Below are 7,181 nucleotides of genomic sequence, written 5' to 3'. Positions count from 1 at the left end.
TCACAAGAAAAGTGCGTTTTTTACAGGGTTTCTCAAACAACTCGGTCATTTATTATTTAAACTATTAGCCAGGTCAGCTGGAATGTGTGGTTTTAATTATGACTTCATAGACCTCGCTTGTGACGTCCGCAACTTACATACCTCAATCATAAACAATGGGTCGCAAATGGTTGAGACCTATTAAAGGTGGTCAACAACTAGAATTGTATTTTAGGCTTAGAGTATTGACAAAATCGTAAACATTTTTTTAAAACCACTTGATTGAATATCATATACCGTTGTAAAAAATAACGAAGTGTTTGTCAAAAGAAGTAGATTGTCAAAAAAGTGGTTTGTTTAGATTAGATAATTTAGACATACCATAAGTGTAATGCAATGAACTTGTGGGCTGTTATAATATATAAATTTACTGTTGAAAGTGTTCTATCTTTAACCTTTCTTACACAAAAACAACATAACAAACTTAATGGTCCGGGTTCACAATAATAACAAGCTGGAGTACCTACATCAATACTATATGTTTACCATATTATTGTTACAAATACAAAAAAATAGTTTTGAACTTGGATTAAATATTATGTCGAAAAAATAATGTGGGTGTAAAAATTAGTTTTCATTGTAATTGTGTATTGCTTTCAAATGGGGTGTACATATTTAGTGGTATTGCTTATCAATAAGGCTCTCTTTTTCTATTGGTGTTTCTTAAAAAAGGTAAAATTAATCAAACTAATAAAGAAACACACTTCGTTTAAGCACTAAACACACTTCCGTTCTCTAAGAATTAAAATAGCCCCCAAAAAAATTTCTCAGGAAATCGAAATCAAAAACGACCGCATGCAAATTAGCAAAGGTAAAGAGAAAAAATGGGACCGGTTGCGTACTTTTTTGTAACTATATGCTACGGAGCGTAAAAATTAAATCTTATGGCTGTATGACACAAAAAAAGATAAACATTCTTTTTGGTATTAACCGGCGTTCGTTTCAAGGTGAGGCGAGTACGAAAGGAGACCAACACTCTCGCCGGCCCGCTAACTCGTGGAAACTGACATTGGTCGGCGTGTTGTGCGTCGTTATCCTCTTTATGTTTGTCAGTGGAATCGTCATGACGGCCAGACGAAGTCCAAGCGGCAACCTTGGCATCGCTAGCTAAGTCCGATAAGGGTGGAATAGAGCGACAATTCAACCTTCAGATGGTAAATTCAAAACTATTTTTTGTTGAATTATTGCGCGAAATGTGCAAAAACTTTTAATGATATCCTTGGGAAAATATCAAGTTAAATACGTAATAATTACATTATTCATATTCCTTGTTAGCTGCAAAATTAAACAAGACAGAAAAAAATGACAGAATTATAAAAATCAACTGGAGATAACAAAAAAATGTACTCGACCAAATTTTATGACGTCATTTTAGTTTTACACGTAAAATTTAGGTAAATTCAAGTTAATAAAATAATATATTACGAATATTTACTGTAAATTTAATGCGGTTTGTTTAAAAACATTACAGCAAGCTCATACTACTTTATCAGTATGAGTCATTAAGATAATTATAGATAATAACTTCGGGTTAACTGCCATATTTTATACATAGGCAGAAATAAATATAACCCTGTTTCTTTCTCACTTACACACATACCTTTGGTCAGCTTGTATGAATTATAAATGTTACTTACTAACATTAATACGTAGGCTACAGAAAAGCGATTTGTCATTAACATTACATGACTCTTCATCTTAATCCCACAATGCTGTCAACGTTTTTTCCTATGAAAATGAAAAGGATTTAAGTAGGGGTCAACCTTGTAATTTGAATAAAGGGATCATAATAAAAACGAGACGCTATAAAATAAGTTCCGTACGCAAATCTGCAACAGAAAATACATTCATGGATAAGGCGACAAATGCATTGACCCCTAATTATATCATGAGACGCACGACAAATTTATGCTGAAGATTTATTATATTGGAAAGCTAAACAAGTTTTGTGCAAAGCGTGAAAAAAAATTGCAGCTAAGAATAGAAAAAGTGGGGCAAAAATGAAGCCCACCAGAATTGACACGGGACATCCTAATAAACTCATGATACAGCCTGAAACGAAGGCCGCGGATTGGGCACTCCTGATTTGTTAAGGTTTCTGCAAAAAACAATAACTGTAATGGGCCTGAAGAAAGCAACAGTAGGCTATTATACACTATGAAATTAATAGATTTTATCATAATTTTCGAGGTAACTTATACTGAAACCAATTTATCAGTTTTTACAATCTATAAAACTTATCTGTATTTATATACTTTCAGGTACAGTTGAAAAACTTCAATTAGCACTCCCATGCAATATGCGGTTACCAAACCAAAACAACTGCATTTGCCGCCTTTTTTATTCATTCTTATTTACTGTTTGAATTTTTTTGCTTTTTATTTCCCAAATTGCCTTTGTTCATTTTTTTATTGCCTGTTTGGTACGCATTTCGCTTCAATTATTCAGGTAAAAGTATTGCTTTTGTACACTTGTTAGTTGACGTTTTTTCTTGTACACTTTTTCTGACAATGTTACATTTCAATATAGACACCTATCATGAAACCTCACAAAAAAGAAACAATTAAACTAATGTTGTGGTATGTCATGTTTGTCTACATAACTAGGAAAAAAATTAAAAACTGTTTTAAATCTGCTGGCTTTTAGTGATATCAGGATTTAGGTGGTTTGTTGCCTTTAGGTATAAGTACGTTGCCCTATATTTTTTTAAAACTTGACTTTTCAAGATAAAATTATTGAACTGAACAATTAAATGTTTCTTTAAACATAAATTCTAGTTCTAATTTTGAAAATTAATTTAATAAAACTTAAAAGAAAACGATTATAATATCTGTATGTTTAAATATTTATTTCGTAAAATAAAAGTCACTGTAGTTTGACTATATTAAAAACATAAATATTGCACAAAAATATGCGTGTACTATTTCTACCTTATTTACAACAGATTTACTTGCTCAACAAACATTTCTTTGTCTGAAACTTTTCAAAATTTTTAATTTGGAAGAGAATTTTCTCTTTGTCTTTTGGAATGTAACTCCTTATACCCAACGGCAGAAACGATCCATCGGTCGCATTGATTAATGCCCAATATTGTTTTCTGCTTTGATCAGCCACTTTATTATTCACGGCCGTCAGATACAATTCCGAATGTTGCGTCACCGCTTCGAACCTGTTTTCATGTGATAAGAAGAAAATAAGATAGGTTATAATTTTACCTTTGTAAATAGCAAGGAACAAATTAATTATATAGTCTTGTCTGTGAAATTGACAAATGATATTTAAAATCACCTTGACCCTTGCAAAAAGTTATCAACCTCAACCCCTAAACGTTACAGCTGTATAGTTTAGCATTTCTGGTACATTTTATTTCGAATGAATCCTTTGTTCTATTAATTATTTTGTGATTCTTGTTTGCGTTTACTATTTAAACGTGACAAGACAGATTTATTAGACATCGACATTCCCGTCGGCTCTGGTCACTGACTTACTTTGCAATTAGCTGGTTCGCCTCTAAAAATGGACAAACCAGTTATTCAAGGCATGCTTGTAAAAAAAATAATTATATATCAACGTGTATGTGTTGAACTTTTCTGCAAAATTATAATGTAGCGACGTGTAGGCCTAGGTGTTATTATGCGAAACGCTTGCCAAGGGCCAGGCATAAAGACCGAAAGAAGAAGTAGGCTACATCAACGTCGGATTAAAACATATTTTGGAATAAAACCAAAATAGGATTAATATCTAATTAAAATAACGTCCAAATCGGCATAAGACCTAAACCGTCAGATAAGGCCTAAATGGCCAGAAATAGGCCTATACAACGTTTTGCCTAACCTTAACTCCCCTAAGTATCACTAACTTTCACTAACTTCCCTAATAATTTCAACCCCAATTCAATTTCTAACCTTACCCATTAGGGTACCCACCGATAACCCCACAGCAGCACCCCAACAGCGCCGTTTAAACTGTCGACATGTGCCGGACAGATGTCCCTAGATCGTCCTATACGATATCCCTGCTGTCTCAGTTGTTATTTTGTCCATTTAGGGCTTAGGCCTTTTTCCGATGGATTACGGACTTATTCCGACAGGTTTAAGGTCGTATTTAGACGATTCTAATTTATTTATATGTTACCTATATTTAACGATACCGGTAGTTAAGTTAATAAAGTTTGAACAAAGTTTGTATGCGGTCCACGACGTTCAAGCCTTACGCCAAACCGACCCCTTAAAAAAAGAAACTTTTGTGACCCCTGATCCAAAAGAAAACTTGATCCGCACTTGCTTAAAATGATTTTAACATCTTAACTACTGTCGTTACTTGAAATTTCCGTTTTTCTGAGCTTGTTCCATGACCTGAACGAGGCTATTTCCTTGAACCACATTATACCCTTTGTGTATAATCGTAAGGTCCTTCGTATGACGCCTCTGGGTTATCCAGCACATGCAAGGTGACCGTGATCAGGCCCGTAGAAAAGTCTGCGTATTTGCAATTATTGATTATAAAAATCTATCGGAAATTAGTTAATAAAAACTGGGTAATGTAAAATTGTCTTTCCTCTATTTAAAAAAAAATATATGTTAAGGCTGGCTACAATTTGAACAATAATTACAATATTACCTTCAGATGCCATTGCTTTTAATTGCTCTAAGATTCGCCACACTTGTCAGATAAAATTGTGGAGTTCTAACAACACCTAATGTAGCCTACTATTTCAGTACACACCTGCCTGCCACAGTCACCAGAGTATAATTAGTCGTCATGAAGTCACATCCTGTTTTTTATCTTTGCGCGTCTGCTTTGTTTTAGACTTCCTCTTAGTTTTCAGTTGATTAGAAGTTCAGATTTAGGTTAGTTAGACGAAACCAATTAAATATTTATAACTTAAGATTTTGACTTATTGGACATGCGCATAATTTTTTTTAATCATTGTTTTTTTTTATGACAGAAAAACTTGAAGTTAGTAATCTGTCATTTGGTATGAGGTAATTTACTGAATTTAACTCAAACAGATATTTATCTCTGAACCAGATTTGACAAAACGAAGCGCGAAAAAATAATTCTGAATAGTAACATATTAATTTAGGGAAGTACCCATTATGCAGCACAGTTATACGAATAAAATGTGTTTTTTTAATTGTTTTATAAATGTTTACCATAATCAAACAAATAATAGACCAACCGGTTTATAAAGCAAATGCGTGATCTCAGCAACAGCAACGGCAAACATTACTGCAACAAATTACATATTAATTGAATAAAACACCGTAGTCAAAGATAGAAAAGTTTGTAAATTTCATACCGTTGAAAGACTTAAGGTTGGTTTAAACCAGATGCGTTGTTCGTTAAGGAAAACGTCAACGCCTATAGCGTAAGAATCTCTTTTGGTCGAGGAGAGTTGAAATATTACAGTTTTGAGTTTTGACCCATTTGGTTAGGAGGGACAACGTTTGCGGTAACGCTGGCAACGCATGATATCTAAATTAGCTGACACGCGTGAATTGAAGCTATAATTGAATTAAAACCGAATCGCAAGTTTGAATTGCTCTTAACCTAAACCAGGACTGATCCACATTTTTGTTCTATGCGACCAAAACCTTCTGGGCTTCTGCGATAGGCTTGGCCTACATTCTTCGGAAACAATCTTTAACATGATAATAATGTTTAGCTTTAATTTCGACGAAATAAATTCTGAAGGAATTTTACAAAAAAAAAACGCGTTTGCATGTGATGTTAACATTTTTCTGGTAAACGGTTATCTAAAACTTAAAAATAAACTAAATTATATTGCCAAACACCATTCTCGAATTACGGCAGAATCCTGCAGTTTGGCTTAACTGTAAAGGCTGGTTCATACTAGACCAGTAGTTCTCAACCTGGGGGTCGCAAGGGGTTGCCGTGTAGAATTTCAAAAAAAATAATCATAACAATTAGGCAATATGAACTAAAAGTTTAGCAATATAGAAGGAGCAAAGGCAACCGCCAGTCTAACGTTTGTCTTTATGTGGCCTTTGCTGCAGTGAACTTGTCGCGTTTATGACGTCACAATTACACTTTTAATTAATGAATCCAGCCTATCTTCAGTCAAACGATGTCTAATGAAAATGAATGGACGCTCAAACCAGGATTGCCAGAAAGCACCAAAAAATTATACCACAATACTAATACTGGACTAGACTTTCTTAATATAAAAAAAATATATAAAAATGATGAAAAATATTAATATTTGTCATAAATGACAAGATGAAAAAATTTCCGCACCGTTTAATTAACAAATTGTTGTAGACCTTGATCTCACCTTTCCAGTGATACCACACTCGATGCCACTAGTATGGGGCATAAGGGTTTAAATCGACGATAACCGATATTAATATTCATTACATATCGCGATAATTTTTAAACGTCTGTAGCATCCTCAATTCGAGATGGAATCGAACGAAATTTCGCCACGACGCTTTAGACTATCCTATCCTACCTGGCCAAAGAAAGAATTTCAAAAAATTCAAAGGTTAAAAATTTCCATATTTATCACTGAAGGCCTAAAATTCGAACCAAAAACGACGTGTCCCAAGGTTTGTAAATCATTAGGACAGTAGGCTGAATGTCCCAATTTTGCCGAATTTATTTGAAACATTGGATGAAGTAAAACCATGGGCTCACAAGGCCTTCAAAATAGTTTATACCAACTTTACAAACGTAAGGACAAAAATTTGGCGCTCTTTCACTATTGTACGTAAAAATTAATAAAAAAAATTTTTCTTCAAATGCCGCATTCCACAACACATTGTTTGGGTTAGGGTGCGGTTTAGCGTTTGGTTGAGGGTGGGTCAAGTTATTATTAATAATAAACATAATATTACTTGACCAACCCTCACCCAAACGCTAACCCAAACAATATGCATTGTGGTATGCGGTATTATTATTATTTTTTTTTGCATAACTTTTCATATACAATAGTGAAAGAGCGCCAAAAATTTTTCCATAGTGCGCACTGCGCTCTAGTTTTAAATTGAAATTTAGGCAAACTTACAATAAAACTCGTGCTAGGTTTACAATAGGTTACAGGCAAACTATTTCTACTTTTCAGTGGTATTATAACTTTTTACATAGCCTTTTCTACAACATCCACAGAATTCCGAGAA

The 7,181-nt window shown here is 33.8% G+C and overlaps 1 pseudogene; it reads right to left on the bottom strand.

Annotated features, from left to right (window-relative positions):
• Positions 1 to 2,964: 2,964 nt before the first annotated feature.
• Positions 2,965 to 4,672, bottom strand: LOC146139999 (uncharacterized; annotated as a pseudogene).
• Positions 4,673 to 7,181: the final 2,509 nt, after the last annotated feature.

Source organism: Ascidiella aspersa, chromosome 6, assembly GCF_963924565.1.
Source record: "Ascidiella aspersa chromosome 6, kaAscAspe10.2, whole genome shotgun sequence".
NCBI lineage: Eukaryota > Metazoa > Chordata > Ascidiacea > Phlebobranchia > Ascidiidae > Ascidiella > Ascidiella aspersa.
Note: the sequence above shows the minus strand (reverse complement) of the source record. Positions and strands in the feature narration are given on the sequence as shown.